At 38.5% G+C, this 23,990-nt stretch overlaps 1 protein-coding gene across 13 annotated transcripts in view; it reads left to right on the plus strand.

Moving 5' to 3' along the window:
• Positions 1-9,401: 9,401 nt before the first annotated feature.
• The window catches only part of Znf644 (zinc finger protein 644), a 99,405-nt gene continuing 84,816 nt past the window's right edge, over positions 9,402-23,990 (plus strand). For 2 of the 13 annotated variants that reach the window (XM_074076505.1, XM_074076500.1), the window contains exons 1-2: positions 9,888-10,152; positions 10,648-11,233. The gene's annotated coding sequence lies outside the window, so the exon portion shown is untranslated. Of the gene's footprint in view, positions 9,558-9,720; positions 9,864-9,887; positions 10,153-10,557; positions 10,577-10,647; positions 11,234-11,253; positions 23,272-23,990 lie in introns of those variants that run through there. The other 11 variants (XM_074076513.1, XM_074076502.1, XM_074076516.1 and 8 more) reach the window with 11 other exon arrangements.

Consider the following 23,990-nt stretch of genomic DNA (forward strand, 5'->3'; position numbering starts at 1 on the left):
AAACCTCTCTGAGGGATATTTAATTGAAAGTTGAAGAATAAGTAGGAGCTAGCCCAGGCAAAGGAGTGGGAAGATGGGTCTATGCAGACAGAGCCTCCTCCAGTTCCTTCCCCGGTCCCCTTGTTGGGTTAGGTCCTCCTCCTCGATGTTCTCAGAGTCATGCTGAGTGCTTACTCTTATGTTATACTCATTACATGTATCACAATGGGTTTTTTCTTTGTTTATCTCTCTCCATTAGACATGAGGATAGGGATTGAGTGTCTAGTGTCCAATAACCTATCAATTCCCTCTGCATGAAATAGGGAAGAGGAAATAGGGAAGGACCTTCTTTGGGTAGAGGATTTGGGAAAGGTGGCCCTTCACGCAGAATCAGAAAAAGGTGAATGCAGGCTCATGGGTACAAGGATTGCTTCACAAGGAAAGGCATGTTTGTGGGAAGAAAATGGTGCCTTTTTCTGTAGACTTATTAAGTCTTGCAGTAGAGGGCATGGCTTGGTGAGTGAAGAACAAAGTGAGTTTAGCCTCCATTGACCTGCTTGGCTGGACATTTTTGTACAGTACAAAAACTCCACAACTGTACATAGTGACTCTGTGGATTTTTTCACTGCAGGCTCTGATACCTAGTAAGCAAATATTTACTAATAGTCCATAGAAATAAAATATTAGACTTGGAACCCCAATACTGGCTTAGTACCATGTGTATTCCGGATAGTCAGCTATGGCCATGGGGATGCCTGGCAAAAAATGGTGATGGTATGTGGCAAGCAATGATTTCTAGAAGGTTGACTAGTAAACATTGACATAGTTTGCCAATCAGGGGAGGAATGAGGAGCTAATGGAACCTGTTCCAGGGTGCAACAAATCCTTCAGGAGACTATGTACTGAAGTAAAAAGTAGCAAAAAAGAAAACAGTGAAGAAAAACCTCAAAGATGTCGCCAAAAAACTATCAGAACTAGTAAATGAATTCAGCAAAGTTGCAGAATACAAAGTCAGTGCACAAAACCCAGTAGTGTTACCACATGCCAATGGCAAATGGATTAAGTTGAAATTATTAAGTGTATATCCTGGAACTACTAGAACAAAACATAAGGGAAAGGAAATGGAATTGGCAAGAATTTTTTTAGACATGACACCAAAAACACAGGAAGCTGAAGCATAAATAGACAAATGGAATTACATCAAACTAAAAGGCTTCTGCACAGATGAAGAGACAACCTATGTTTAAATTTGTGTTAAGAAACTGAATCATGGGGATCACTGGTTTCCAGGTCCCTCTGCATTCTCCAATATGCAGTCTTTCTCTTCTCTTTTCTCCAACTAAATTTTCTACAAATAAAATCTTTCCAACCTCTGAAAAAAAAAAAAAGAGACAACCTACTGAATGAGAGAAAATATTTGCAAACTGTACATCTGACAATGGGTTCATGTCCAAACTACATAAGGAAGTGTAAAAACTCAACAGCAAAAAAAATGCAATTTTAAAAGTGGGCAATAGACCTAAATAGACATTTCTTAAAGAAGACATACAAATGGCCAACAGGTATATCAACATTACTAATCATCATGGAAATGAAAATCAGAACAACAATGAGATATCACCTCACCCCAGTAAGGATGGCTATTATCAAAAGACAAAAGATAACAAGAGCTGGCAAGGATGTGGAGAAAAGGGCATCTCTGCACACTATTGATGGAATGTAAATTAGTACAAGCATTATGGAAAGCAATAAAGAGGCTAAAACAATCAATAGCCAGGCATGGTAGTGTATGCCTATAATCCTAGCACTTGGGAGGCAGAGACAGGAGAATCATGAATTCGAGGCCAGCCTGGGTTGTATGTCAAGACCCTGTCTCAAAAAAACAATAGCAAAAAGAAAAAAAATTAAGACTAGACTATCATATGACCCAGCAATTTCACTACTGGGTGTATATCTAAAGGAAATTGTGTAGAATTTTTGTTGCTATGACAAAATGCCTGGGATTTATTTTGGTTCATGGCTCAGAGGTTTTGGTCCATGGTGATTTGGAGCTTGTTGCTTTGAGCCTGTGGTAAGTCGGTACATTGTGTCCAAAGTGTGGAAGAAGAAATCACACATCTCATAGTAAGGAAAAGTATGCGGGGGAGCCTAGGGACCCAATATACCCTTCAAGTGCATGTCCCAATGACCTGCTTCCTCCAGCTAGGCCCCACCTCCTAAAATTTCTACTACCTCCCAAAACCTCCATCAGCTGGGGATCAAGCCTTCAACACACAAGACTTTTGGGGGAAATTCCAGATCTAAACTACAATAGAAATGAAATAAGTATTTAGAAGAGACGTCTCTACTCCAAGGTTTATTGCAGCACTAATTCATAATGGTCAGGAAATGGAAATAACCTAAATGTCCATCAACTGGTGAATGACTTACAAAAATGTGGTACATACACACAATGGAATACATTCATCCATAAAAAGAATGAAATCCTGTCAGCAGTGAAAACATGGATGAAACTGGAGATCGTTATGTTAGGTAAAATAAACCAGGCACAGAAAGACAAAGTACTGCATGGTATTACTCATATGTAGAATATAAAAAAAGTTGGCTCCATTGGTTAAGAGTGGAATGGTGGTCACCAGAGACAGGAGGTATGGGGGAGGAAGGAAAGGGGAAGGCTGATGAATGGGCACTAAATTAAAATTAGATGGGAGTAAGAAGTTCTAGTGTGGTATTGCACAGTAGGGTGACTATAGATAATAATAATAATGTACTATATATTTCAAAAAGCTAGAAGAAAGTATTTTGAATGTTTTCACCATAAAGAAATGATAAATGCTTGAGGAGATGTGTTTAATCTGATTTAAGCATTACACAATGCATACATACATCAAAAAATCACATAACACTCCATTAATATGTACACATGTACAATTTCTATGTTTTCATATATCAGTTAACAATAAAATTTAAAGATGTAGGTCAGGATAGAGCACTTGCCTAGCATGCATGGGGCCCTGGCTTAGAACTCCAACACTGCAAAAAATATTAGAGAGAGAGAGAGAGAGAGAGAGAGAGAGGGAGAGAGGAGGAAGAGAAAGAGAAGGAAGGAGGGAGAGAAGGGAGAAGAGAAGAGGGAGGAGGGAGGAGAGAAGGAAGGAATACACCAAGAATACAGAAACTCCCTGGACTTCCCCATGTGCTTATATCACTGGACAATCAGGCTGCTGTTCTCTGAAGTTCCAAGTGCTTCAAAGCCCATTATTTGAGAAGCCACACAGGCTACCCTCAGCACCTTGCACCAATCTTACCTAGATGGAAGAGTTGCCTACTAAAATCGTTCAGCCTTGTACCGCTTACAACAAGCGATAGGAGGAAACTACCTGGGAGGAAGTGAGGAATGTATTTAAAAGGTGCAAAGCAAGAGTTTGGTCCCAATAGTCCCTTCTTCACCAAAGACAGAGTTATCTGCATCACCTTTGTGTACTGTTGGGGCATTGATTTGTTAAGGATTGATCTTATGTAGATTAAGAGAAGTAATTTTTCTCTGCTTCCTCACATCACTTTCCTTTGGTGCTCATCGCCTTACTCCTCTGGGGTGATGCCCAGGCTTCCTGTGCCCCTGGTTGCCTTTGATGCCTCAGAGTCTCCACTGAAGTCACCCAACCATTCTGCTTGGACTTTTTGGTCTGATCCCCTCTCCCCCATCAAAAGCGACCTGAATTATATCCCACTCCTCTAATTTTTCCTTTCACCTTCATACTTAGAAAGAAACTATTTTACCCCCATGCTATCAGGTCTCACTACTTCAAGATGTCTTTATGAATGTTCCTTTATGGGTCTTGAAGACAAAATGCCTTAAAGGAATGATGATGGGCTTTAGTGTCAGAGCCCCCAGTTTGAGTTCATGTTGTGAAGCCTCGGAAAAACTTCTTAATTAATATGAATATCAATTTATTAATTTGGTGAGTGGAAGAAAGAATAATTACTTCATAGTATAAAGAATAAATTGTCATTATAGCTATATAAACTATTCAGCATTAGAAAAAAACCCAGTGAAGTCTGGGTTATTGCAGAAGCCAGCAATACACTTGTGAATGAACTATCTCCAATGTCCTGTATCCCTTGGGAACTTAGCTTATTTATGACAACCTGATCAGAGTATGAATTGAGGAGAATCGAGCTTGATGTCATTTTTGAACTTATATGGTTTAAGTAATGATGTAGTGGGGCAACTATAAAGTTTGTGAAAGTCAATTTACCAAAACAGAATTAGAGGATTTTCTGAAAATGTCAGGCAGTTATTGTACTTCGATTGATTCTAAGCTATCACTGATTATGAACCCCCAAGAAAGAAAAAGAGGCCAATTACAAACTATCATTTTGAAGACAATTTTCTTTCAGAGACATTGCAACATTTTTTAAAAAGGTATGAAACTGATGAAATATGGACTATAAATATGGGCTATAAATTTCATACGTTTTATATATTGTTATATGTCTTTAGGGAAAATAAGAGTTATTTCTGTCTGGTGAGTGCAGACTGATGGTTTGATTCCCTTCACAGGTATCTCTTCATGCCAGAGCACAGTTTGCTATACAAGTTTCATGACACCCTCTGTTAAGAGCATATTCATCTAATTCTGTGCTCATCATGCAAGTAATTTGGTGTTCCTGGCAGAGAGGGAATGTTTTGGCCAGTTTGCTTGAGTATTCCATTATGTTTGGCAGTCAAACTTTTACTGTAAACTCATACTGTATTAGCCTATATTAGTCTCTTATATATTTCATCTACCTGACCTTGATCAGCTCTGGTTCAACTGATTGTCAATTTACAAAGCTAAGAGCCAAATCTTGGGGGTAAAATCACTCCAGAGCATTATCATCACCAGCTGTATTAGTCAGTTTTCTGTGACTGCAATACAAACATGGGATAATCAACTTATCCATAGCGAAGCAAAGCTGCTCACCTCATGCTTGGGCCACCAATAAAAAGAAGAGGCTAGGCTAGGATTCCACTATTCCATTCAAGGACATAATCCCAATGATTGGAAAGACCTCCCACTAGGCACTACCTCTCTCAGCAGCACCCCACTTGGGATCAAGGCTCCAATATACATGGGACTTTGGGGGACACATCCAAACTATAGCACCAGGTGAGATGTTAATTGAATAGTAAGCTGATCTTTTTCTTTTTACCTTTAAAATGCAAGTGGCACTTTGAGCATATGACTTTTGATTTATTCCATCATAAGGGGCCCAGCACAACATCTGCCACATTGTAGGCATAGGTCTATATAGGTATATAGACCTATATTTCTATTTCTAACTACATGCTTCTTAAATCTACTTTTAAAGGCCACAACTACCATTCTTTTCCTTCTTTCAACATAGTTATAAAACTTAAGTAAATAATATTTGACAGAGAGTTAATGCTTATTTTGAAGAGATTTAATTTCATTTGCAATTAAACCAAAGATCTCTACACTCAACTTCTAATTATTGTCATGTAGTTAAAAGAACACATTTGTACAATTGTATCTCCCAATTTTTGATTATAAGGAAAACCAATACATACAATTTAATGCCATGGTTTACCATTTTACATTCTTTTTCCTCTAATAAAACACATGGAATAGTTGAAATTACAGACGCCCTTTTTTCTTGGATGGATCACAACCAAATATTACAGAACATCTGGTATCTTCCACTGAAAAAAATAAACAACAAAGGCATTTCTCAAGTTTGATGTGTGTGAAAGTTTGATGAAGGACTAGTGAGGGTAGTTTTTTACCCGAGAAGTCTGGCCGATTAGTTGCCAAGAATCGCTGGGCAGTGGTATTTACCTACAGCTTCACATTAGTCTCCTAGTCTTTTGAGTCCAATTGCTTGATTTTATTGATTTTCTACTGTTCAGACTCAGTGGTGATTCTCCTTTCTATGTATTACCAAACCTATTCCACTGAGACAAGTCAATCCATTAATCTTGTCCTTCATGGTGACCAATGATCTTATATACCCAACAGACACCCCTGTCTCTTATGACCTTTTGCTACATTTAGTCAGGGGTACGTGAGACTCTGCTTTGTGCTCACCAGTCCCATTTCCTTTTCCTCCAGAGAAATTACATTTCCTAGCCTGTTCCAGCAGTTAGTATGTAACCACAGTGGGGACTAGTGAAAAATGAGAAGTGTGTTGGCAACACATGATAGAAGGGCTCTAGTTCCCTGAGTAATTACTCCATGACCTCCCCTCCCCTTCCAACTGATTGCCATGGAGTATGACCATGAATAAGAAATGAAACTTCCTTGTGTTAAGCCACTGAGATGTGGGGTTATTCGTTATAACAGTAATCTGTTACTAATACTTCCTTGACTTCTGTGGTACTACGTGCTTGCCTATATCTCTGTCTTATCCCTCTGTCCCTTCATTTGTTTCCTTGCACTTTGTTATGAAATGGCTAGGAAGACTCAAGTGTTAAAGGAGTGGGTTCTAGCTGATGGGATATTGGGAAGTGATTTGGTCATGAGGGTTCTAACCTTATCAATGGATCAATTCATTGATGGATTTAAAATTTGATGGCATTATTGGGAGGTGATGGAAACTAGAAGGTGGGATTTAATTGAAGGAAATAGGTTACTAGGGGAATGCCCTGGGAGGATATATCTTGTCTCTGGCCCCTTCCCTCACTCTTTCTGCTTCCTGACTGCTCTAAGGTGAGTAGCTTTCCTCTACCATGCATGCCCTTCCGCCATGATGTTGCTGCCTTGCCTCATGCCTAAGCCAGCACAGGAGCCAGCCCACCACGGACTAAAACCTCTGACACTGTGAGCCAAAATTTTCCTCCTTTAAATTGTTTCTTTCAGGTATTTTCTCACAGTGACAAAAAACTAACACAGACTCTGTACTCATTCCTTAAATTTTTCTTTAATGTAAGGTTCCATGGTCCACTATTTTCTTCCTGAACATATGTTCCACAAACAAACTCATATACTGTCTTGGTCTTATCTACTTCTGATATGCTGATGTGCAGAGTAGTATACATTCCTAAATATTGCATATAATTTTTATTAAATATATGGATACTAAATCTATTTTGTACCATGTTTTAAATATGATTTTTAAATTTTTATGAGATCTTCATCTCCCCCATTCCCTGGTAAGTTGAGAGTTGATTGTGTCTTTTATATCTAGTTCTTTTGTTGAACTATAAACTCATTTATTCAAGCTATTTATGGTATATCTGCAAGGAACTCTCTTATCTTCTTTTTTGTACAGTGTGTAGTATAGTGCCTTACATAGAGTAAGCAATCAGTGGATGTTAGTTGAATTGACTGGAAATATTTATTGCAGATCTGCTATCTATAAGGGTTCAGTCTTAGGGGTCAGTGTGGAACAAAAATAAATATAAAACTTGGTTTCTGTTTGCGTCTTCCTCTCTGTCTACTCTAAACATCCTTCTTACCTCCACCCCAATGAACAAATATCCTGAACCACACAAAAGTGATTTGCCTTATAGTTTTGATACTAAGAGTGGATCCAGAACTAGTCTGATTCTGAGCAAAATCCAAACCTTAATTTCACTTAATTACTGGGAGAGTAGATTAGTAAATGCTCAATTTTTTTGACCTGAAATTTAGAAGTATTGGAATGAAAATTATTATTGTTTTATTCCAGTACTGAATTACATTTTCTTTTTAAGTATGTCATTTAGACTATGGCTTCCTTTATATCTTTTATTGAGTAATTTCACTCTCTGGAATAATTCATAGATTCATATACTGTACAAATATTGTCAGATTTTAACATTTCTAGAGTAGCTAGGTCTTGCTTTTCCTTTCCTTTCATTTTGGAAAAGATTATTCATTCAGTGTATGCACCAGATCATCATTTTATCCACAGTGAGTAGATATTGGGACTTTTCTTCCAGGGCCAAATTGTCTTCCATATTTTGATTTTCATTCTCAATTGCAATTTCTTTTTAATGTCTTTAAGTACTTGGGCATTGAGTTACAAAACAGGCCCTTAGACTTTTCCAGTTGTTTGCTTTGTTTTATTCCATTTTGCATTCTTGTTCAAGCTTTCTGGTCTTAGATTTGCTCTTATTCATAGACAGTTTTTAAGATGTATTTTAGTAGTTTCAACTATTACTACGTCTATTATTTTAGCTACTAGACTTACTTCTACTATTATTACTATTTTCACAGTATTACAGTTCAATTGCTGAGTTCCAATATAAACAACCACTATTATTACTGAGACAAGTTCCTGGTCATTGCTGAATTCTGAGCGATTGTATCTGCTTGTGGTGTGATCTCTCTGCATGTTAGTCACTGATATACATGTACAGTTTTTTTTTGTTGTTGCTGTTGGTGGTGGTGGCTAAATGATTTTGTAGTGGTGAGAATTTCCATAGTGTATAACAATTTTATTTGTCCGAAGTCCAGTAGTAAACAGTGAATGTCTGGTTTTAATGGATTCTCCAAATGAAATGATCTAAAGGGTACCCCAAATGGCTGAAAATATGTGCACAATTATATTTTATTGTTTACCTGTTTGTGCAAATGAAGATGGAAATGTGCTTTTGCAAAGAGCCCAAAGAGCTGTTTGACTTTGTGAAAACTGCCTAATGGATCTTTGCCACATTAGGTTATAATGAAATTGAACAAATTAGAAAAATGCCTGGTACACAGCAATCATTCAGGTACTAACTGTTAGTATTAACTAATGAAGCAATTAATGTGCTTCATCAAGTAAATGTTATTTTGGAATCTGCTGCTGATGAAGGCAGCATCCTGTAGGAGACACTTTGTCATTTTTGTCAAATAAGTGCAACTGTGGTATATTCCTCTGAATGTCAAAACATCTTGAGGGTTTTGAGGGACATACTTTAATACAGCTGCTCAACTAATGAAAACTTTTAAAAGTTTTTACTGAATAAAAGCAGTTCATAGAAGCCAAAAGATTTATTCAGGCAGGACTAATGTATTCCTCAAGAACTTTTGGTTCGTCAACAGGTTAGCAACTTGTTTCTTCATTTCAAAAGCAGAGATTAGCCTCTAATCAGTGTTTCCCTGTTCCCAGAATCCTGTGGTGAATGCTTGTTGAAAAGGTAGAGTTCCAGGACACTCTGGGGAATCTATCGATTCTTTGAAGTGTTAACCAGCATCTCAGACGCTTCTTAGGGAACTTTCACTTGGAGAACCAAGACATATGCAGTCATGCAGAGAGAAAGTATCCACTGAGTCAAACTAGAGGAGACCCGGGCACCTTTTAGGGTACAGGCCACTCTTGATGCTTTGCCTGGCCACCAGGCACGTCCCGATTGGTCTCCTTAGGATCCTAAAACCCTCCTCTATGACTCCACAGTTATGACTGGCGCACACTGCATTCTGTAGCAGTTTTCCTCAACAGTAGGAAAAGAAAGGGGCTTCTGGCCAGCTCGTGATCGTGGATCCCAGAGAGGGCCTGCTCCACCTTAAAGGGCCTAGGCATGCCTGGTGTCTGGGTCTTGCGGAGTTTGGTCACCACCATATTTGGAGCGTGCCTACTCTGGGCGGGAACCTCCTCGGAGAGATTAGGTCAGCGCGGGGGGAGGTGACCTTGCTTGGTTTCGGGTACCGGGGGACAAGCGCTCCCTGTTGTGCCGCCGGGTGGTCTCACTGGCCCGCGCGCTCCTCGCCGGGCAGCCCCGCGGCCCGGCCCGGCCCGGCCTGGCCCGGCAGAGGCGGGAAAGTCGCGCGCCTGCGCCGTGGGAACCGGGCCGGAGGCGAAAAGCGGGGAGCGGAGGGGGCCGTTGGAGCCGAGTAGCGTACAGAGCGGCGTGTGACGCGGGGACGCCGCGCGCTCCCAACGTCGCCCCGGTTTGACGCACACGGCACCAAACTGTGAGTTTCAGGGGTTATTTGGTCGGATTAGCTGGGGCCCGAGCGGGTTTCGGGCCCCGGGGCTGTGGCGGCGGCGGGACTGAGGGTGGCGGAAGCGCGTGGGGACCCGGCCCCCGGCGCTCGGCCCGGGGAGCGGCGCCCTAGGCTGGATTCCAGCCATCCAAAGGACGCGTTTTGCCGCACAGGCTAAGATGGCGGCGGCGGCCGAGGAGGCGGAGCTGGTGCTGCACAAGGAGTCCGGGCCCCGGGTTCGGGGCGGCGGCGGCCGCGGGGGGCCGCGGAGCCGGAGGTGAGGGCGGCCGCCGCCGCGGGCGGGGACTCGGCGGGCGGGGGCCTCTCGGCCGCGACGTCGGAGGACGGGCGGCGGACACAAAGAGGCCGAGCCGGGCGTAGACTTGGGTTTTGTTTAGTCACATGAAGCGGAGCAGCCAGTGAGCAGGCGGGGGAAGGGGCCGAGGTCGGCCGCTCAGGGAGCCCGGCGGTCGCCATTGCAGCGCGCCGAGTAACGGGGCGGCCCCCACCCTGCGGTGTGCGGCCGGCTGCTGCGTCCCGGCCCGGAGCGCCGCGCGCGGCCGGGCGGTCACTGTGCCCGGGACCGGACGGCGCGGACGGGAAGGGACGGGACGGGACGGGACGGGGCGGGGCGGGCCGCGCGCCCCCCTCCCCACCTGCAGCATCTCGGGCCGCTAGGTGCCGGGGCACAGCAGCAAGAGGTAAATGGCTCCAAGCGTCTGGGTTGCCAGGGCCGTGGTGGGTGTCCAGCTAAAGCTTTTTGCCTCTCCAGGTCTGATTCCCTGGCCTTTGTGTCCCTGGGAGCTTAATCTCTGCCAGAGGAGAGCAGGTGTGCTCCACTTCTCCCGAGAGCCTGAAGATGAGTTGCCCCAGACCGTTCTCAGTGATTGGAAACTTAGGTGGTGGAGCTAAAGGTTTCTTGTTTCCACACTTCCACAGACGACTGTCGTGTTGGGATCCATCCGTGGTTTAGCAGCAGTAGTGGAGAACTTTTCTTGAACTGTTTTAAGTATGATTGACTTAAATATAGTTGTTATAAAACTTTTCTATTTAGACTTCAGATTTTGTGTGGTCATTAATCTCCACGAGGTGATACACACCACCGGGGGCCTGCCATGATGGTCCCGGTCTGTATACAAGTGAATACATTTCAACAGAAGTACCCACACACCATCATCTGTCTGGCCAGTCCTGACGGATGCCCAGGCAGTTGCATCTGGGTGATGAACTAGACTTGCCTTAATTGTGTCGTCCTTCTCTGCAGTAGTTTAGTTAACTTTGTTTGGTCCTACAACAAGGAAAGCATTTCAAAAACTAGACAACTAAAGCTCCTCAAAGAAACCTGCTCTTTGCCGTGTGTAAGTATCCAGGGAACTTGATGTTAGCAATTCTGTACTTTGGTAGGTTTGCTAAGGAAAAAAAGCCCAGGTTTTATAATGAAATTTTAACTTAGTGTAGACAAATAGGAGAAACATAAATGTCTGACTACGATTAGTGCAGTAGTGTGTTGATTATGGTTAAAATCATGGCTGTAAGTTTTACAGTTTCTCACAATTTAAAGTTATACTGCCCTTACATTGTACTTTATATTGGAATTAACTAATTACTGAAGTACAAACTTAAAAACAGGTAATGTTTTGTATTTGCCATGAACAGTATAACTTGAAGGCATAGTTAAAGACATTTAGATCACTGATTTATTTAGATTTCTGTGTTCAAAATGAAATCTGAACTTTTCACCATTACTTGAAGCTGTCATTTTCTTTGCTTTCAAGAGTGTATTTTCCCTTTCAACCCTTTTCTTCAAATAGAGCACAGCCTTGTTAAATCGAGTAGGAAATATATTAACCTTACTAAAATGTATTCCTGGATCATAAAATTTTACAGTGGAAGAACTCTCAAAGAACCACTATTCTTACCTCTTCTCTTTACAATATATTGTTGGGGACAGTTAAATTAGTGGCAAAATGGAAAATTTTTAGAAGTCTTTTGACTTCTATCTCGTTTTTATTTGTCATATTGCCTGGATGAGAAGGTGAATATCCACAATATTTGATAATGTTTAAAAAACAAAACAAAGGGAGTGTATTGAGAGTACCTGCTAATTAAACACTATCATTAATGAGAACTTCTGTGACAACAAGTTGACATTTATTGTGTTAAATGTGACACCATTTTTAAAGTGGTTTTCATTGAAATATATTCAGATACAAAGTACAGAGATTTCAGAGCAGTGTTGCTTATAGGTTGAGATTTTCCAGAAGCAGACTTGCCCTGGAAATAAAAAGTGAAAAAACAACCAAGTGCTTGATTCTTGGAAAGTTTGGAACAAATGCCATTATTGCCAGTTACTATGTGGGACGTGAGAGAAATGCTAAAGAAGGTAGTGCTAGTACCTTTCATCTTGTAATGGTATTTTGGTTGGATAAATAAACATGCCACTGAAACTGCTGCTTCTTAAAACAACTTTTTAAGACTCATTACTACTACAAGTCTGTTATGAAATTGAACAAATAGTAAACTTAGTTATGGTGGGATCCCTCAATGATACTTCACCTTTTGAATGTCAGCTTCATTAAAAACAGTTAAATTGTTTTAAGGCTCTTATAGGTCACTTAAGGTGCTTTTCAATTACTGATTTTCCTAAGAAAGTTGGTAGCTATTTCATAATTTTCAACACTATGTAAATGAATAGATTTAATTACACATTATTTTGTGATAATTAGGGTTACTTTGAGGTTATCTGTAAAGTGAGTCTGTTACTGGCAAACTTGACATACTCTCCAAGGTTTAGTTTATCACTCAAGTTACAGGAGAGAGAGTTTGGTTGAGTCAAGACTGATGGGTCCCAGCAGAAAGGGGAAAAAAAAGAGTCTAGGAGTGTCACAAGATGGCAGGGAAGGTGTAATTTAGAGAACATTCAGGTCCGCCTTCTGCAACCCCCAAGACTCTTAGTTGCTTAGGATTACTTATTTGGTTTTTTTTCTTGGGATGTTAATGGGGGTGGGGAGGAGAGTGGATCTTATTTCTATGGGAATACTTTTTTCAGGACATCTTTTCTGTCAGATAGTTAGGCAGTTGTAGTTTGTAGCAAATGTAGAAATTGGTATATCGAATTATCTAGCCTAATGTATGAAACAGTTTTAGCAGCCCTGTCAAAAAAGTTTTTTAATTTTTTAAAATTGATAGCCTTGTAAAATAAAACATGAAAATTAACAGTGGATACTATAATTGGGATAATCAAGTGAGCTCTAAATGTTCTAAAATTTAATCTCTGTGTTTTATACATGGGGAATATGTAAATACTGAGCAAAGTTATGAGGTGTAGCTTTGACTGAAGTGTTCTGGAAGTAGAGTTTTTGATTAAGGTTTATTAGAAGGAAATAACTGCTTTTAATAGTGCCAGTCATTTGTACAATTGATTCTAGCACTAGCTCACCCTGCTGGTTGGCCAAAGTATTTTTCTTCTTCCCTCTTAAGCAAACAAGTACCACATGAGACCTGAGGGTAATGGAACACCATATTCAATTCAGTCTTTTTTTCTGGGAGACTGAATCCACTTGAAATAGGCTATTTTCTCATCTCTTAAAGGCCTCAATTGCTCTACTCTTTAATTTTTCTTAGAGTTACCAAGGTGTAGTTACTTCCTGTTTGACCTTACTGGGAACTTTTATGTGATTATGAGTTAGTATGCTTTTATATTCTTAAATTCAAGATCAATCCTTTGAGATTAGAGATAAGCCAGAGTGGAGGTGCACACATGCCCCGGCACTCAGGAGGCCAAGGCAGGAGGATTGTGAGTTTGGGGCCCCGTCTCAAAAAATAAAACAAACAAAAAAGAAATTCTTTGACAATTGAGGAATGTTAGCAAGAAAAACAAAAAAAAGTCCTGTAAGGTAACTTTCCAGGAGGAGAAAAGCAGATTTCAAGAGGAAAAGGAGAAAGAGTCTGCCAGGGCAGAACCAGTAGCAGAGCACATTTCTCTTGGGGTGGGGGTAAGAGGAGTGAGACTGGATTAAGGTTGACTTTTCCAAGAGATAAATTTCCTCTCCACTCTCCCTCTGTTGATCTTTGTCTTATCTCTTCTCTCTCCACCTGTAGCCTTCCCATTTCATTTAGGATTCTTGAGTCTGTGATTTTGTAATAAAAGTACAGGTAACGTAATTTGTTCCATGAAATTTATTTCTGTTAGTCTAGATTGTGATAGAATTGAAGTTGATTAGAGAGCATGTGTATCATTTAAATTGAAAAGACAATGTTACTTAGGTGAAGGGGGAAGATAACGGGGATTGAACCCAGAGCTTAGAACACGCTAAGCACTTTCTATCACTGAGCTACACCCCCAGTTTTGTCAAAACTTTCTACAACATAAACATATTAAGAGCCAAACGGACAATTGAAAGTAAGAAAAAGACAGGATTATAGTACAGTTTACAAAGCATGTTTATGTTTTCTATCAATTTATCTAAGTTAAAAAATATTTTAATACTCTCTCATGGTGTTTATTGTTTTATTTGCAAGCTTAAGGTATGCACACATGCACAGACACATATACACACACTCACTGGTTTCTTGAGGAGAGTGTTAAATATAACTAGTACATTCAAAGCACCATTTATTGTAGGGGAAGGGGGATTTCCAATTTGTCTTGAGTGGCTTGTGAAGGTAGATAAAAGCCTTGCCAAAGTTGGAACCAATTGGTTCTGTTTGCTACTGACTTGCTGAATATTTTACCCACAGGCAAATGTAGTGTGTATATCCATGTACATAAAGAATGACAGTTGTATTTGTAATTAAGCATGTATAAAAAGGCAGGAAGGGATAAGTTTTAAAAGAATAACCTTTGAAGTAAAACTGGTGGTGGTCATATTTACCAGTGTGAACACGAGGCAAGTGGATTTAACAGTACCATGTTCTTAGGGTTCACGTTACAGAATCTGTAAGAAGTCCATAGCTTTCTGGCATATAACGAATACTGAGTAAACGTTAGTTACTGAATTTATAATAGCTGTTTGTTTACTGCCATTATTTGACTTTTCTGTAATGGCTTGAAGTGATCACCTGTGGTGATTTGGAATTGTGTGCTTTTGCTAATGTCCCATTTTTAGGCCATACCTATGAAGACCAGATTGTTACAAAGAAAGAAAGAAGGCAGACATCAAAGTGTGCCTTCTATGATTCTAGAACAAAACTTAAACCAGGTTAAATATTTCAGGATAACATTCCATTTGATGACTGACAGCTCATGAGTGGATATACTTGGCAATGAATGCCTTTTAGTGAAATTATTTCCCAACCAGATGCTGATTTGTCTTTGTTTACAGCACCCTGAATTTAAAGTTTGACCATGGGATAGTAGTAACCATTAGTAGAGGCAAGAGGGCAAGTGGCTACTTGTATGTAGTGCACATATAAATCCTATGTGAGAGTGAGGAGTGGCTGGCACAGTAGCTAGTTTGAGGAGGAATGGGATGTTTTCATTGGCTAGTCTGAGTTGGGAATTTCCCCAAACATGGTATTTCCCTTTGTTACTTTCCTTTTCCACACTTGTGTATTTATGTATGTATGTGAGTGCGTCTGTGCTGGTATACTGTCATCTTTTTTTCCTTTTTAATTTTCTTTCTGCCACCTACCTCCCCTACAACAAACACAGATTTTAAGCTTTTAAATAAAATTGTAAAAGGCAACCAGTAAAAATTTTAAGGTCACATATGAATATGAAATATTAAAAATTTCATTCATGTTTAAGTTGTAATTTTAGCAGTTTGGAAGATGAAGGGCAAAATCACCCATAATCTTATCTCCATTCTTTGATCAGTATTGAAAGGGAAGTGACACTGATGTTAATTAAAATCTGTGTGACTAAATATTTATATGCTACTTAGTGCTGTGAGTTATATATACCCATTTTACGTAGACGGAAGCATTTCAGTTACAGGTCATATAGATAGTAAACAGTGGAGCAGCCGAATTTGAGCCTAGGTGTATCTTGACTCTAGAGATGAGACCTTTTAATTCTGCCTCCTTGTCTTCCTGTATGTCTGTCCTTTTACCTGGTTGTACAGCTTGAAAATTCTGTCCTGGTTTTAAATCTTCACATTATAAATGCATTTTTTTCTGCCTACCCTTACTTCAAGTGGTGTCTTATTGCCCACATTGTTTATTTATGCCACCATATAAAGGCTCTTTGTCTCAGCTGCTGGACATTGGTACAGTGATACTGGCCAAAATGGATGCTGCCATTTCTTTATTGAGTGACTGTGATGAAAAAAGCTGAAGCCAATGCGAGCAAATTTGCAGTGGATTAGGATTGCAGTAGGTTTAATCTGGCTAGACATTGTACTCAAAATTGTATGTAAGTAAAATGTAGATGGCATTCAATTTATAGCCATCTGAGAACAATTTTTCTTATATTTTTATACTTTGAAAAATATAAGACCCTCCTTTTTTGAGTTTATTTTCTTTTTTTGGTACTGAGGTTTAAACTAAGGGCCTCATCCTTGCTAGGCAGGTGCTCAACCACTTAAGCCATTCCACCAGCTTTGTTTTATGTTGGGTACTTTCAAGATAGGGTCTTGAGAACTATTTACCCAGGCTGGCTTCAAAACACGATCCTCCCAAGTAGCTAGGATTTCAGGTGTGACCCACTCATGCATGGCTTAACCTTCCTTGCAGAAGCCATTAAAAATAGGCTGGGTGTGGCGTACATACCTGTAATCCCAGCTCTTGGGAGGCAGAGGATCACAAGTTTGAGGTCAACATGGATTATGTCAAATTGCAGGCCAACCTGAGGTCTTATGTTAAAATAAAAACCAAAATACTAAAAATCAACATTTGTAGGTTTATTTGTAGGTTAAATGGGCACTTAGATCCTATTTAGTTACTGTTGGTTCTTTCTAATATAATATTTATTTTTAAAAGAATAGGTTAAGATTGGCTTCTTAATACTCTTTGGGAGGATGACATTTACATACTCAAATATAATTTGTGGGGTTTAGTGATTATAATTTAACATCGTATACTTGAAAATTGCTGAAAGTATGTATACTTTAAAGAATGGCTGAGCTGGGCACTGGTGGCTCAGGTCTGTAATTCTAGCTACTTAAGAGGCAGAGATTAGGAAGATCCTGATTTGAAGCCAACTCAGGCAAACGGTTCTAGAGACGCTATCTTGAAAAACCCTTCACAAAAAAGGGCTGGCAGAGTGGCTCAGGTGGTAAGAGCACCTACCAACCAAGTGTGAGGTCCTGAGTTCAAACCTCAGTGCCACCAAAATAAAAGATGACTGACATAATGGGATACTTGAAAAATATTCCTTTAAAGAATTAATGGGAATTAATAGGAGACATAGGTAATAGAATGATTTGAATCCAGTTTTAGGGAATTTTGGTCAGGGGTGTGGGTGAGAGACAGACAACAGATATAATATATTGAATTGTGCCTAATCCTTGAGCACTTAAGGAATATTGAATTAAAATGTTGAGGAGAGTTAATATGATGCAGCATAAGAAAAATGCGAGAAAAATACCAAGGACTCGTGGAGATTCAAAGGTCAACTCAAAGAATTCCATTTAGGGAGTATTGTTGATTAAGCAGTGTGAAGCAGGTTGATCAAAAAAGAGAATTTAGAAAAGGTTTTTGGATTTTGCCATTATTGGTGACTTGTTTTTAATATGTTTTATTTAGGTGTAACTTACATACACTGATGTATACGTATCTTATGAATACAACTGAGAATTTTTACATATAAATGCTCTCAGGTAACTTTTACCTAGACCATAATAGAGAACATTTTCTGCACTGAAAAAGGTGCCTGTGTTCCCTCCTATTAATCCCCCCTCATAGAAGTAACCACTGCTCTGACCTCTATCATCATAAATTAGTTTTCCTTGTTTCTGAACTTGCTGATGGCGTATTTGTCCTCCTTTTCAAGGGTAGTAAGAGTTGATGTCTGAATCTATTTTCTGTCCTTGTTTGGCATTGCTGTGTGAATATGGAGGTAAATCAGATGATAGTTGGTACTGTGGTCTTGCTGGTTTTTTCCAGTGTGGTTTATGCCAAGATTGGAGAGGTGCTTCTTAGTTTTCATTAATAGTAATCTTTTAGAAGCTAGTTTTATGACCTGCAAACTTGTTTACAATGCAGAGATTTGAACTACCTCCACAGATAACATAGTTGTCTGGCTTGCTTTCATTGCAGTATTCTCTAGGCATATAGCCAAGAAGTTTGTGGAGGAGGTCTTGGATGCCTCCTTATATAGATGCCTTTTGGAGCCTCTTTAATAGTAGCTTCTAGGCATTATGTGTGTTAGCTTTCAGGCATTTCAGGTTACTTAATAAGGTATTTGAGTGTTTCTTACTATGAATATACAGATAAGAATAAATTGGTGTACTTCTTTTTATAGTTAGTTAGTATCTACCTCTCCAACAGAAAAATTTCGACATTTGTTTATGTATAAATAACTAGAATGTTCCCTTACAGATCGTTGCACAGGAATTTGAATGGCTAAAGCCCATGAAGGAGACTTTATCAACTGAGAATTGAAATGGAATTGTTGATCATGATTTTTACTTCTAGTGCTTGAATTAGCGTTTTTTTTCTAACTGGAATTAGTAGTTACATCATGATTATTTATTAATACTGAACAGTGGCAGCCTTATAGTATAATACTGAAGTGGTGCTTTGAGGAAAAAGTTTCTTTCTGAAATATGTATTACTTGTAATAAAGTTATAAAATACACAATAATGTGTCTTCACATTCTGTTATACCTTTGTTTTGAGGAATGGATACATTGTGTAGAAACTGCCATGAAAAGACTTTCTCATAAACATTTGAATTATGAATACTTTTGATGGTGAGAATGAAAATTGGTACTCCATATAAAGAATTTTTGTCTTTTAAAATAAGTTTAATATACTGTTGCTCCAAGAATTTTAATAGTTTTCTTGAGGAAATAATAAAAATCTCGTTTGCTAATTTATAATAACTTTTGTTGAAGTGTAGAAGGCTAAAGCAAAATTGATTAGACGCAGAAAGTTTGTTCTACAAAATATTAAGATTTTATACATAGCTTTTTTGGTACTACATTTAGAAAAATCACAAACATTAAAATGTTATTAAACTTAGCTTTAAGAACTGACTTCTGAATATAGAAAAATTGAAGAGTATGTTCTATGTTTTCATGTTGTTTTAAAACCATGTTTGAGTTTGGTTTTAGGAGATCGTGCTTTTTGTATTTAGAATACTCTTGTTTGTGTAATTGTTTTAGCTGGGTTAGAAAAATTCACTTAAAACCTCAAGATAGGAATGCACAGACACAGAATAGGATGTTTCCTGCTCCAAAGAACTAATGATGTAAGAAACAACTTGGAGAGTATTTAACCATGATGCATTTGAGTTACTGAGCTGACACAAAATTTAATATGAGTATTATATCATAAGAGTGGGTTAGTTAATAAAGCCTCTTGGCAAAAGTAATTATTTACCCAGTTGTGGAGGAAGTGGTTTTAATAGGCTGGAAAGAAAAGAGACTATCAGCTATGGAGAAAGGGATGTCAAAAAACATCAGAGATGGGAATTGTGGAATGCAGGCATTTTCCTTGGTTAAATTAGTCTCTTAAACAAATGCCATAAAAAACTTGATCAGGTGGCATGCACTGGAGTGACCTGAAGTTTGGACTAAAATTTTGAAATAAGGAGTTCTACAGACATTGACCAGAACTACATGAAGAAATATGAAAACATAAATAGCCAGATATAACAGGATTGGAGATGAGACTGAAGTGAAGAAGGCCTGTTTGAGGTTATTATCTTGGTGGTTGGGGGAGGGTACAGTAGAAGTCAGGGTAGTTTTAAAATAAATCATGCGAAACATCATGGCAGGAGCTAAGTATGGGAGCTTAGTGCAGAGTTAAGATAAAAAACACGTTTATCATCGGTTAGTCAAGATAAATTTAGTTGGAGATAGAGTTTGCTTATGAGTTATAAATGCTAATTGAGGTGTACATCTGCTTTTTCCCATAAAAAACTAACTGATTTGTATGTTTTTTTTTTCCTGGTAAGTTTGGTTTGAAAACTAAAACCCAAGAAAGTTATTCTGTAATTGTACTTTGAAGTAAAAAAAAAAAAAATGTGAGATGAATGGTAAGAGATCTTGTAGTGATAATGCTGAACTTTTCAGTTTTAATAGTACATTTTAGCCTTGGGATGAGAGACACTCCCTATTGATAGACAGGAGCTAAGGGAAAACAGGAGATAATAAAACTTAATAATCTGAGCTATCATTGTTTTTATTTGTTATTAAATAGTTTCTTATTTTTAAAGCACGTTTGGAGACACTTTTTTCCCCTTTGGCTGTGGTGGAAATGGAAACCACAGCCCTACACTAATTTTATAGGGGAAAAAATGTAATTCTAGTATTATTTTATATTGGAACCTTGAGGGTGTTTGTCTTTACTGAAGTGTTTTTTGGATTTTTTTTGTGGGGCGGGGGGTGTGATACTGGGGTTTGAACTTAGGGCCTTAGGCTTGCCAGGCAGGTGCTCTACCACTTGAGCCACTCTGTCAGCCCTTTCTTGTGTTAGATATTTTCAAAATAGGGGCTCTTAAAGCCAGCCCTTGAACCGCAGTCCTCCTGATCTTTGCCTCCTGAGTAGCTAGGATCACAGGTACAAGCCACTTCAATAAAGTGCTCAGCTTTACTGAAGTTTTTAAAAGCTTTTTTTTTTTGGCCTGCTGTCTTGCTTCAAGTCACACCTCCAGCCTTAAGGCTCTTTAACCGAGTGTACATTGTATTTTACAATGAGTAAAGGTCATTCTTGAAATAGAAGATTAGAACACTATAAAATAATGGAAAAATAAAAAATCTCCTCTTTTTAAAGAAGAAAATAGGACAGAAATTTGGGAGTCAATCATACAGTTTTAAGATAGTATGTTAACTTTAATATATAAATTAGTCGCTGTAACAATAAGTATAATCTTAACTTCAGTTTTTAAAGATGTTAATAGTTTCTGGGTACATAATAGAGAGGTATATTTCGCTGTGTCCGGGATACCTATTGAAGCAAGTCACCTAAAGCAAAAGAAAATAGGTTGCCCCCTGTTATCACTGGCAACTAGAGATTTCATCTATACCTCTAAAATTTAGGATTTCTATAAAAATAGTATAGTAAGTACAGACAGAAAACTGTTGTTCCCTGATTATCCTGGGATTAGTATAGATGATTTCCTGAAAGCTTTGCTCTGAATCTTGCTTAAATCGTCCCCAGTTTGTACCTCCGTGTAGCCCCTGAGTTCTTGAGAATATACCTATCCATACCTGCTTGCTTGCAATGAAAAAGGACTACATATGAGAGGAAAGGTAGCAGTTTGAAAGAGCTAGGCACTAGGAAACTAATTTGGTTATTCTAAATACATTGATGTCATTGAATCAGTTTATACAGGCAACAGGTATAGAGGTAATTTTCAGTGGCTGTAATTTTTCAAAAGTCTTATTCCATGAAGTGAATGTCTCAAGGTAGTGGTGCTATAAACAGTGATACAAATGCCTGAGTAGACAATTCTTTAGTGTGGGGTATTGTTCACCTAACCACCTCCTGGTTCACCTTACTTTCTAAGCTGATTCGCCAACTTTCTTTTCAAGTTTAATTACCTAAGACCCTGCCAACAGCTTTTTAATTTAACCAGTATTGATTTCTGCTCCTCCTCCTCCCTATTAAAGATTGGATTAAAAATTCTTTGCTGTGTTTTTGTCTCTTATCTAAACAAAATGACACAAATGTTGAAAATAAAAAATGGCAACACATTCAAAAACTTGTAAGCAGTAGAGTGATTATTGCATTGTTGATACCAAACAGGATAACTCCAGGCCAAAACAATTGAATGAAATAGTTCTTTTTTTTTTTTCCAGTAATGGGATTTGAATTCAGGGCCTACACCTTGACACCTTGAGTCACTCCATCAGCTCCTCCACCTTTTGTTTTTTTGTGTGTGTGTGAAGGGCTTTTCCAAGATAGGGTCTCACACACTCTTTCTGTGAACTGTGATCCTCCTGATCTCTGCCTCCCGAGTACCTAGAATTACAGGCATGTGCCACTGATGTCCAGCCCAAAACAGGAGTTTCTTTAATTTAATAAAAAGTTAGGTCCACTAAATAATATCAAGCTTGAATTTTGTGTAATTAACAGACAGCTTTGAAACATGCAGTAGAGCATCGTTAGAGAAATTGGTAATGCCAGTCTTTTTATTTTTTGCAGTGCTGGGGATTAAACTCTTGGCCTTACTACTCTTGTAGTGTGGGGGCACTTGAGTCATGCCTCCACTCTTAGGCCTTTTCATTTGTCTTTGATAGGAACTTCTGCTAACTTCCTGTTAACTTTGCCCAAGCTGGCCTTAAACCTTGAAATTACAGGTGTGTGTCACCATGCCCAGCCCACACCAATCTTTTTAGATAGTAATTTACCCTTCAGAATTTTTTAGATCAAGTAGACAAAAATTAAGGCAGTAAGGATTTGAATAGCAATATGTATTACATAATAAGATGTGTCAAATTTTGTTCCAATACAGAATATGTATTCTTTTCAAATTCTTAACCATTTTTTAAAAATGGTCTCAAAGAGAATTTGAATTTCATGTAAGAGAAATTGGATAAGTCAATACTTTTTACCATATAATGTAATAAAACGATGTTAGAGCTGAAACAATCATTTACTTAGACTCTTAAAATCGTCTGTCCTACTGGAACTTGAGTGTCATTTCATACTATTTAGAAATGAACAATGAGGGCATGACACAAAAACTGGTGACTCAAATATTCATCTAAACATGGTGGATTAAATGGCCATTTACTTTATTTGCTATCAACTTCCTACTAGAGTTAAAATGTTTAAAAAAAGGCATATAATCTCAACAAAACTAGAGGAGTGATGACTGAAGTAAAACTTGGGAAGCTAGAAAATAAGTAACTTTGTAGGGAAAGCTGACTCCCACAATCAGTGAGAAAGGCCTAGAATTGGTCTAGGATTGATGATCCAGAGATCTGGAATGCTTCAGGAATTGGTGACTGCAGGTACTTCTGAAAGAATTATCTGTATAACAAGTAAGTAACACGCATAGGGCCAGGAAAGGGTCTCTTACCTTCATCCAAGTTTCTTCTCTTACTTTCAGCTGGAGAATACTAGTCACAGCTGAGGTTTAAGGCATCATAACTAAATTCAGGAAGAATTGAACGATTCTACTTGTTGAACTGGAAAATTAACTCCAGCTTTGGTTCCCCTCCCAATTCTGAAAATACTGGCTGACAGGATCTACCCCCCGGATGTGAGATTGGAAAATTTGTCCTCTTAAGTGAACTGAATAGATAAGGACAAAAATTCATAACTAATGAGGATTCATCAGGTAAACGGCTCAGATCGGTCATACTGTAGTGGCACCCACTTACAAACACTTGAGTGGCTCACTAAAAGAGAAGAGGTAGAAGACAAAAACTTTATATAAAATGTTACTAATATCTTTGGCATTATACTATTAAAAAACCCAATGCTTAGAGAACAAGGAAGAGCTCTTAGAAATTTAGAATACGAAATAATAGGTTGAAACATTTAAATATTAAATAATAGAAGAGTTGGGAACATTTGAAAATAAGGTTAAAAATCTACAAAGGACTGAAAGATGTAAAGTGGGAGAACATAAAAGTAGAACACAGTTGCAGTTTTAGTATGAAAAATAATTGTAGAATGAAAGAAAATGGGTGGAGGAAATTAAATTGAACAAGACAAGTTTTCACAATAAAACGGCTCATGGAATGTTCTACATTATGACTGAAAAAAACAAAACACACAATGGAATTTCAGATACCAGAAATAAAGGGAAGATCCTCAAAACCCATAAAAGGAACTGTGAGTTTGTATTGGAAAGTAATAATGGAATAATCCCTTTGAAATCCTGAAGGAAAGTTATTTCCAGACCATTCTATACCCTACCAAGCTGTCAAGTGTAGGGGAATGGGTGTAAAAGTGAAAAATAGGAGGTAGAATTTCTATTTACTTCAAATGCACTGTGTCTCAGGAAGTTACTAAAAGGCACAGGCTCCATCATAGTGATGAGGTAAACCACAA

The sequence above is a fragment of the Castor canadensis genome, chromosome 6 (assembly GCF_047511655.1).
Source record: "Castor canadensis chromosome 6, mCasCan1.hap1v2, whole genome shotgun sequence".
NCBI lineage: Eukaryota > Metazoa > Chordata > Mammalia > Rodentia > Castoridae > Castor > Castor canadensis.